The 10,962-nt window shown below is 38.6% G+C and overlaps 1 pseudogene; it reads right to left on the bottom strand.

The window, feature by feature from the left end:
* Nucleotides 1-1,666: 1,666 nt before the first annotated feature.
* Nucleotides 1,667-4,215, bottom strand: LOC125863733 (serine/threonine-protein kinase RUNKEL-like; annotated as a pseudogene).
* Between the last annotated feature and the right edge of the window lie 6,747 nt (nucleotides 4,216-10,962).

The following is a 10,962-nucleotide window of genomic DNA, read 5'->3' as shown; positions in this document are numbered from 1 at the left end:
TCACTCTTAGTATGAAAATGTATATATATATTTTTTAAAAGTTAATCTTCAAGTTATTTGAAAAGAATTAGGTTTTGTAATTTGAGAAAGAATGTGTTTTGGGAAGAAGATGAAGATGAAAGGGGGTTGGTGTAGGGGTGGGGTTGGGTAGAATAGGTTGACATTTTCATTTTTTTCTTTTTCTTTTTATAATTTTTGGGGATCAGTGCCACATGTTATTTTTTAATTAGCCGTTTTGCCACATCACCGCAAGTGTATCACACACTCTTCATATATTTTGCTGATTATAAAAAAAATGCCTAATAGGAACAATTTTTGAATTGGTAAAAGTGTTTAATAGGTACTAGTCTTAGTTGAGGTGTCTAAGTGAATTATGCGGATAACTTTAAAGGGTCATTGATGACTTAAGCCTTATTATTTTGAAAGGAAAAAATCTTTTGTTTGAATATATGGGGGTGTTGAAACGTATAAGATGCATATGAGTAACATCGTAAACTTGCACCAAACGTTTCCAGCTAGTTTACTACAAAATGTACACTATAACACCAAATAACTTACATAAAACGAATGTTTAATATTCCCTCTGTCCACCATATGAAAATAGATGTTCAGTTTTACTTGTCCAATTTAGATAAAATCAAGAGATAATTTATTATTTCGTTCCAAATTATTAACACTTATTATTAACCACAATCATTTCCTCAATGCATTTTTCAAAACATTAAATTTATGATATAGTAAAATTATCTTTTTATTTATTTAGTGGTATGCGTACCAACAATAAAATGGAGGGATTGGAGTAGAAAGCCTCTTAAGCTTTGGTTCACGTGAAGTTCCGACTTCCATCACACACGCTCCTTAAAAACTCACAAAAGTATCTAGAAAACAACGATACATATAGTAATAGATCTTATTAAAAAATGTGGATTGATCGACTAATAATATTATTTTCTTGAATTTCATATGGCTTTCATCAATCCCATATGTGCCACCATTAAGCCCTGTTTAATTAAGCCGTGAGACCAAAAATACATATTAATAATCATTATTTGCCTCACATTTATCATTTGATGTGTATTAGTTATACACATGGGTTCCAGTATTTAAGTGGAGAAAGGTAGAGGGGCAGGCCCATTATCCACCGAATTTAGAAGGTTGTGATTGATCCAAAGTGCGGATCACATGCAGATTTCTCGGTTATAAAAAAAAAGTTATAATACTCTATGAATTAGTCATACATATATTTGCTATACATACGTTGAAAACACTACCAAACAAGGTATTGAATAATACAAAGCTAATACATCCTACCAAACGACCCTTAAGTGTTTTGAATACACAGTCTACATTGACAGATCATCAGCCACATCTTCGAAGAAATTTACACAAATGAAGCCCTACTCCCACTTTTCTTTACCAGAGCAGAGCTTATATTAGATTGGTAGCTAACACTTGGCTCAAGTGACAATTATTGGGAGGGTCTTGCAAATGAACCATATTATATTGAACGTTCCAAATCTAGGATATGGGTTATATGTCTTCTATGTGTGCTATAGGAACATTTGGCTTTTGCTTTTCTGCAAAATAAGATAGGTTGAATGTTTCAATTAGAAAATGTAATAAGGATATCATCAGATTACCTGGAAAGGAAACTAAATCCACCAGTTTAAGCAGATTTGCGTGTTGCTCTGGCCTGATGACTAACAATCCTTTTTTTCAGTGAAGCACACCCAAGAAGATAGAGAAAACAGGAAATAAATGCATACTATTCTTAGAAGAATTTCGACTTGTCGTGCTAAGTAGATACCCACGGCATTTACCACCCTTCATATGCTGAATGTCCCCAGATACACACTCAAGCAAACTTGGTACAGTTGATGCGACAACCATCCCAAGTGCATCTAACAACTGCTTCACAAAGTCATCCTTCTCTTTAACCAACTTATCAACGGTCAGGAGCAATTTAGCATTGCCAAAAAAAAAACTGTGGCAGCCACCTTTTCCCATTCATACAAAGTAGAGCAAAAAATATGTGTGCCTTTGCCTTCAAAACTTCACTTCCCTGCTCAATTAGAGTTAACAGATTCAGAACAAGATTCTTGTCTTCGACCAAGGCAAGAAGGTAGGTTCCAATACTTGGAAGTGTATGACTTTCAAGGAGGGTCATGTTCAGAATGTTTAAGCATTTGATCTCGTGGATTATGCTGGGCTGGAAACCATCATATCCTTGAATGAAATTTTTTCCATGACTCGATGAATAGTAGAAGGGCTAAAACGAACAAGACGAGCCAAGCAGGATCCTGCTGTCAGCCTCATGATCTCCTGCTTTCCAGGAGCTCTAAATATGTAGCAGAGGTTAGTAACGACATCTTGGTTGGTGAAACGAGCTGACCAGTTCCTTGACAGGAACTATTTTTAATTGTCCTCGGAGCATAGAGTTGAGTAATATCATCCTCTCCGTTTCGTAAAGGTGATGAAAACCAATGAAATTATTGGACTTGTAACCTACAACATTAACATTTTCAGATAGGAGTGTTAAGATAGAATGTGAGGCTTTGCAATATGTAAAGATAGTACTGATGCTTGCATGATTTTATCTTATTTTTTCCACAACCCCAAGAGATCTTAACACACTTGTTCATTTTACTGCATTACAAGGGAATTGCAAGCTTATTAGTTCATCCAGTAAAATATAAAGAAAAATTTGTAGAATCTTGTATGTATATATTCTACAATATTTCATGACGTGGGACAGATAGCTGACAGGGGAAAATTAAAGTCTATGTCAAGTTGTCATTTGTCATCCATCTTATACTTTATGTTAGAATTTTGTCCTGTCCAGATTTATAGGACATGATTTACTACAGGATAATCATTATATACACTTGCATGTCTAAGAGTATACGTGACTGTCTAATTATCACTAATTAAAAGAAAAATGGTCTTTAACCCATTAATAAGTATACCATTCATATCCTATTGACAACTTGCATTATTTCTCAAGAACATTGGTACTTGAATTGTGTTTCTAAGAGTGTCTATGCTTTTAACTGATTGCTCATAGAACACTTTATATTTAAAACCTCATTGCAATATAGCTTAGTAATTTATTATGGAGTGTATGCTTTTAAGTGATTGCTCATAGAACACTTTATATTTAAAAACCTCATTGCAATATAGCTTAGTAATTTATTATGGAGAGGAGTGTCTATACTTGAATTGTGTTTCTAAGAGTGTCTATGCTTTTAAGTGATTGCTTATGTTCACTTTACATTTAAAAACCTCATTGCAATATAGCTTAGTAATTTATTATAGAGAGGAGTTTTAACAAATACAACACTCCCTCCGTTTCAATTTGTTTGTCCTACTTTCCTTTTTTGTATGTTCCAAAACAACGTGTCTTCTCTGTTTTGGCAACTCTTTATTTTTTATCTTTCCACATGACCTGTTCAAGACCACGAGATTTAAGAACATTTGGTACATTCTACATATCATTAAAGTTCACAAGATTTCGTTCTTAAACTCAATGTCAAGTCAAATCAAAACAAAAATTTAAATGGAGGGAGTAATAAACTTGACAAGCTGCACCAATAAGAAGTTGCAACAACAAAGATACCTGCCAACAGGATGAGGGTCGGCTGTCCTTAGATGGAGATTCCATTGGTTTATTATCCCGAGCATGCTCATTTCGAGTAGATATATAAAATAGAAATTCGCCCAAAGCAGCCATGGAAAACCTTTTCACTTTCTCTTGCCTGTCTCTCAGACCATCAATTTGTGCACTTAATATTCCAGAATTATCCAGCTCATCCCCAATAAAAGTACAGTTACGAATCAACAAGCCAATAAGTTAAGCAAGTTGAGCACGCAACAGAGAAACTTTGGAGTGACGAAGCATTTTGACTAGAACCAACCTAACAACCCATTGGTCAAGATGTCGGCTGCATCAGCATTGCTGCTCAAAAGCTCAAGGTATCTGATCACATTTTGTTTCTCCCCCGAGGGAGTATTTCCACTAACAATACTGATGATTCTACTATTAAAAGAGTCTAATTGCTCCTTTGACATTTTGAAAAAATCAGACAGTTGAGGTCCATCAAATGAAAGTGAAGGAATTGCATCTGAACCTTTATTTGATTTTCTGCTAGGCATTACAGGTCGGACTGAGAGATCAGATGGATACCAAAGAAAATCTGAAAGATTCGTAGATGGTATTAGATATCAGAGAAATATTATTTTTATAAGAACAGGAAGAGGAAAAGGAAGCATGATTGAACTTCAACGTCATATAATTGGTGAAAAGCACTTCCAAACAGTTTACCTTTAGTGAACTTCCAAACAGTTATGCCACCAATTTAACTTTTCCTTTGTTCATTTTAGGTCAAAAAGGAGGGCAGAGAGAGGTGAACTACCTGGGAGGAAGGTGTCTTTTATATATCAATCAATTTTCTTGCTAATCCAAAATCACACAGCTGCCAGGAAATAAATTGAACTTCAACGTCATATAATTGGTCGAAAGCACTCACCATAATGTGGAAAAGTCCCAACATCACCATACTTTCGTGATTCCATTTTCATCCAACAGGATGTTTGATGTCTTTAACAGTAAATTATTCCCTTTGAATGCAAGTATCTATAGTAGACAAAACACCAAAAAAGTAATTCATGGTACAAAAGCAATCAAGGTTGTAGATCATGAATTGAATCTTTGGGAAGCTTATCATCCTTCAACTCAGAGATTAAATGATGTTAAAAATCTCCCAGGTGTGGTTAAAACTAAAATATAGGTAAGATGATGCAGATGTAAGTTGTGACGTTACCAACTACAGTAAACTGTGGCCATTTTGACTATTCTTTAAACGGAAAAGGCTCAAAAATACCCCTAAACTATCCGAAATAACTCATATTTACCCTTAAACTGTATTCCGGCTCAAAACTACCCTTCCCGTCATACTATTGGGTCAAAAGTCCCCTTCTTATTAACTGAAGCTGTTAAATGCCATGTGGATGCCACATGACACGTAAGCGCCACAATTTCATTCATTTCCACATAGATTTATTCCTAATCCCTAATTTTTCCCCTCATTTCTCCATTTCCATTTGAAACAATTTCACTCACCCCTATCCCCTAATTTCGCGGCTAGGATAAGAAAAGCTTTTCTCCTAAAAAAAAGCAGCCAGCAGCAACCATGCTGCAATTGAGCAATTTTCATGTATTGTATGCTCAATTGGAGAAATGGGGGGAAGGGCCGGGTGAAATGGTTTCAAATGAAAATGGAGAAATGAGGAGAAAAATTAGGGATTAGGAATATTAGTCTATGTGTAAATGAATGAAATTGTGGCACTTATGTGGCATGCCACATGGCATTTAAGAGCTTCAGTTAATAAGAAGGGTACTTTTGACCCAATAGTATGACAGGAAGGGTAGTTTTGACCCGAAATATAGTGTAAGGGTAAATATGAGCTATTTCGGATAGTTTAGGGGTATTTTTGAGCCTTTTCCGTATTTTCGTTCTTTAAATACAAATCAAATAAGAAACCTATTTCTTTCACATCATGCTGCTGACACAAGAAACAAGATAGTCCAAAGAGTGAGAACCTTTAAGTGTTCAATCGCACATGACACCGATGTCCTTAGTTCCTTTTTGGGATCCCATTGTAGGCATGCAACAAATTTACCATGAAACCTCAATATCCCACGCGTCTACTAAAAAAAAGACCAAGAAGAATTAGGGTGTTGTCACAAATTTTGGATGTTCGTGTCTAATGTGCTGATAAGGCAACCTACGAATGAAGTCATTTTTAGTTCAAAACACCTACAAATGAAGTCAACACCTACAAACCTTAAAACACTGTATTAGGAATTATTTAAGCCAAAGAAATCATCAAAAGAAGGTCCGAGCTAAGTTGTGCGAAGCTATTGTTTTGGTCCTGCCATCACTGTCTCCGCCGCGTTTGCGGAGGAGTGCCGTGTTACTTGTCGTTCTAGGTACATATTGTTGACCCTGGGTGTATTTGCATACTTAAGAAACAAATAACACCCACATTTTGACCAAGTTCGATATCAATCTTTACTAATTGATAGTAGGGTCGAGTCATATGAATTCATTTAGACTAACTAACATGATTAACTGTAGGTGAGGTTAAATGAAGAAACGAGAGCTGAAACAGGCGCTGGGAAGCACGAGAGAACCCAAGTAAAAGAGCAACAATAAAGGAGAATGAAAAATGAAGAACAACGCATATCCGTATCCCCTCCGCGTCGCGGAGAGGGAATTTATTATTTGTTCGCAAATTGGAGTTGGAGACAGAACACTCCCAATTGTGCATGCGTCGTGGGGAAGAGATGATTGCCAGGATTGGGATTCTTGAAGGCCCTCCACGTCGCGGACCCTGGTGCCAAATTTGGCCGGTCTTGACTAAATATAAATAGACTCAAATTTTTATTTTATTATTATTCTTTTTTTCTGGGTTTCGAAAAACGATGACTTTGGGAGCTTTTTCATTTGCATTTAGGGTTCATTCATAAACTATTCTCTATTGAATCTCTTTATGTTATTTAAACATTGCGTAATTGAGAATCTTGATATGAGTAGCTAATTTCCCTAGTTCTAGTAGACCTGTGGCTACTGGATGATTCTGTTTTATTGAGTTTAATGGATCAAAGTTAAATTATCACATGAATCAATCTTTTGCTTTTGTTTTAGTATTTCATGCTTGATCACCACAAAAATAAATATCTTCTCTAAATTGAACTCGGGAGGGATAAGATGATAAAATGTGGGGAAAAAGGAGCATGATTTACTCTTAGATTTAGAATTGATTTGTATCTAGAATAGGGATACCTAGGAACCTTGCTCGGTAAGTAGACATGACGAAATCATAATGCTCGGTAATTGATTCAGCCTATCCCCGCTCAACTATGTAATTAGGCTGCCAATTATCGTAGGCGATTAGAGGTCAGAAGGCAATAATCATATAATTAACCCTGTGATCATCCATTCTACAAAATATTATGCATGAATCCTTAAGCTTATAAATAGAATATAAATTATATAAAAATCCAATTCACTATTCTTGACAACACTTGTTACAAATTGAGTATTGGAAAAATTGAATTAATCTAATCTTGAGTCCCTGTGGGTACGATACCCGCCTCTTAAAAAGAGCCACTTTAATACTTGCACGACCAAGTACACTTGCGTGTGCGATTGGGCGCAACAAGTTTTTGGCGCAGCTTCCGGGGACTTTAGAATTAGAAAGTATTTGATTTATCTAATTTCTGAAGTTAGTGACACGACAACTTGATTTTAGCTATTCATTTTGCAGGTTGTGTTGAAACTTCAAACTGGAAGACAACTAGGACTTGGTGGAGCCTCTCGCTGAACCGAAAAAAATCGTTCATTACCGAAGAAGGCAAAGACGACTCACATCGTCAAGGGGGTTTGCTGGGAAATACTGATCCCAACCCAGGCAAAAAGTGAATGCAGTAGGTACGCGTAGTGGGTTGCTGTTGGAGGAGTGGCTCCAAAGAAGAGAAGTGTTGAATCTGTAGTTAAAGAGAGTGAGCCCAAGGAGAGTGAGACTGTTGGACAAGGAGATAGAGTACCCCAATAGCAAAACCACCTCCTCCATTTCCTCATAAGTTTAAAAAACAGAATGAGGACGAATGTTTTGGTAAGTTTCTCTCTCTATTAAAAACAAGTTCACATTAACTTGCTTCTGGTAGATGTTTTGCAGGGTATATATGTCAAGTATGTCAAGGAGATTGTGACAAATAAGAGGAGACTGATAATATGAAACAGTGGCACTTACTGAAGAGTGTAGCTCCAGAATCCAAAATAAGTTGCCCCCCAAACTGAAAGATCCGGGCAGCATTACGGTTCAAATCACCATAGGGCAAAGCATCCATGCGCGAGGGTTGTGGGGGATGTCTTGGGTCCAGGTAGGATCTTTAATATTTCCGGTAGATTTTGTGGTGTTGTACTTTAAGCCAGATCCTGAGGTTCCTTTCATCCCTGGAAGACCTTTCTTGGCCACAGGGCGTGTTATGATAGATGTAGCAGCTAGTCAATTGACAAAGTGGAAGAGCTTGATGTATATAAAGCGTTGAAACTATCGGCCGTGTATAAAGAGTTGTTTGCCATAACAGTAATAGATCTTGCAGCAGAAGCTCATTATATTGCATCCAAGGACCCTCTGGAGCGTGTGTTAGTGGGGCATGATATTTATGGGGATGCTGAAGCACAAGAATTGGTGCAATCATGGATGTGTCTAGTGTGGGCATATCAAGAGATCATTGGGAGCCATTGGATAAGGTGCTGGATGGGAGGCAACCCATCGTGTGTGTGCTAATGGCTGTTGTTCGTAAAATGTGCAGAGATCAGGAATGCGCAGCCATAGCATGTCGCGGAGCAGGTCACAAATTTTACCTCGCTAGAAATTAATTTTTCCAAGGTGAGGCAGAACACTCTGTAACGTGCACGCATCGCGGGGTAGGCCAGGAATTTTGGATTCGACGAGAACTAATTTTTTCGTCAAAAATAAAGGAGCTCCGTGTTGGAGCCACGTTGCGGAAAGTCTCTCAAATAATCTATTTTTCTGGGAAATAATGTTCTTCGCAAAACAGAAGACTCCGTAATGGAGCGGCATCGCGGACCAGCTAAGGATAATTTGATTTTCATTAAAAAGTCAGGTTTCACCCATAATTTTAAAAAATCCGACCCGACCCTTATTTTAATCCTAATTCTACCCTAAATTCACCACTATTCTCCCATTTTTCTCCCCCATTACCCACGATTTCCCCCCTCCCTTGTCCTTGTGCGATTTTTCTAGGTTCATTTGGCCTCTTTCTCTCCCGATTCTTCTATTCTCCAACATCGAAGGTACGCTTGCTATAGTTTCTCTTGATAATTCATAAATTAGTGTGTTGATGTTGAGTGGTGATTGTTAGTGGATGGAAGTTGTGGAGGCTGAATTTTAATGAATATTTTGAATTCATGAGTAGAAATTGTTGATTGTTTGATCTCATGTGGGCATTGGGTTAAGTGTGGTTGTATGAACATTGTAAGGTGAAGAAATGGGGGCTGTTTGATGAATAAGATTCTACGCTTCGTGGAATTTGAACGTATTAGTGTGAAGTCTTGAGTAGCACTATGTGATTATATTTGTGTGGGATTGTGGGTTTGTTGTGTACTTGTCGTGGGGTCGAGGTTGGTTGTACTTGACTGCTGTTGTGGTAACTGAATGTGATGTATGAATGTGTTAAATATGTGGGTGTGTTGTAGTTTTGGGTTTTGCATGTTAACTTTTGGGAAGTCTAAGTACCAAGGTAGGATCACTCTATGGAATAAGTGTGGAGTGGTGTCTGCACATCACCCATGTCTCTCCGTGAATTGTTGGTTGTCTTGGGCTTGAAATCTATTGTGCTTACAGGTAATCATGTAAGGTACTCAGCGACCCGACAAAGAGGTGGTAACATCAAGTCAAAGGAAGCGAGTTCGGAGTGGGGGTAATGTACCTCCCGCACCAGCAGTCCCACGGGGACAAACTTAGAGGTTTGGATTGCGAGCAGTGGCCAAAGAGGGCAAAGTATGGTGGAGGAAACACATGGAGGCACGCTATTTCTCCGATGTGTGCATAGAAAGGGGCAGTCTTGCAAGGGAGTTTCCCTAGATAATGAGGCGCATTCAAGAACTCATATGGAGTACATCTTTGTTGAGCCCGTTGAGTGCAATTTGCACGTGGTGAGGGAGATTTATGCTAACTGGGCAACAGAGTTAAGATCACACATTCTGTGAAGGTGCAGGGAGTTGATGTGCGCCCCTCACTCTGGCGATATTGAATGACATAGTGTGCACTGCAACAGATACGAACCCATTGGTGCTGACGAGATTGAGTATTAGACCACCATATCAAGCAATTCGCCACACACTCTGTGGTCCTCAGTCAATGGTCCAGTGGACCAAGCACAATGCCAAGCGGTTCCACCAATCGCTTCCTTATGCGCGCATATGAGCAGAGAAGCTCGGGTGTGGTTGAAAATAGTTATGAACTGTTAAATCCTCGGGTTGCACTACACAGACATCACACGTGATAGGGTGTGTTTGGTGTATGCACTGATGACGAACACTGAATTAAACATGGGGCAGTCTTGAAGTCCGTTATGAGAAAGGCCCGGGCGTATAAAGGGCGCAGGTATGCTTTTGGAGGTATCATTACTCAGTTATGTCGTGCTGCAGGTGTACCAGAGGAGAGTTTGGATTATATGGCACCCTTTTTCCAGCGCCAGTGAGTTCGATCCACCACTCACCACTTCGGAGAGCCATCGCCACGATGAGCTGATTATGTCCTGTATGTATGGGCTGGAGATGCTACGACACCAAAATGGATGTCGGGCGTCCACTGAGGAGCAAGTGGGGCAGGTTGAAAGGAGGTACCCATTGAACGCACACGCCAAAGCATTGCTTTGCATCAGACCTGATTTCCATGAGCCTGTGGATGATGATGTGCCCACAGATGAGGACAGGTTGCGTACTGGTTCTAATGTTGACTCTGACTCAGACACAGAGGAGGTTGACCCTATACAAACCGGTGAGGAGGCAGAAGGCAGAAACGCCATGGAGGATTGATTAGGGAGTCACCTTACCGCTATTCTCATTTTGTGATTTTGTGTAGCACTAGGGACAGTGCTAATATTTCAAGTATGGGGTGGGGTGTTAATTCTCACTGATGTGTATATTAATTGAACAACGGTAAATTCTTTTGTTTTAGTTTTTCATTTGGGTTCCTTGGAAGTTGTTTTCGATTTTTGGCCAAGGATAGTCCTTTTGAACCGTGCAAAACACAAAAAGATTGTCTTTCTAGGATCGAGTCAGTCGTCGTTGTTGAGTCACATTGCCCTATGATAGATGGATGATGACCGTCTTAAGGGCAAATTTTCGTCATTGAGTCGTAGGTATG

This window comes from Solanum stenotomum, chromosome 5, assembly GCF_019186545.1.
Source record: "Solanum stenotomum isolate F172 chromosome 5, ASM1918654v1, whole genome shotgun sequence".
Lineage (NCBI taxonomy): Eukaryota > Viridiplantae > Streptophyta > Magnoliopsida > Solanales > Solanaceae > Solanum > Solanum stenotomum.
Note: the sequence above shows the minus strand (reverse complement) of the source record. Positions and strands in the feature narration are given on the sequence as shown.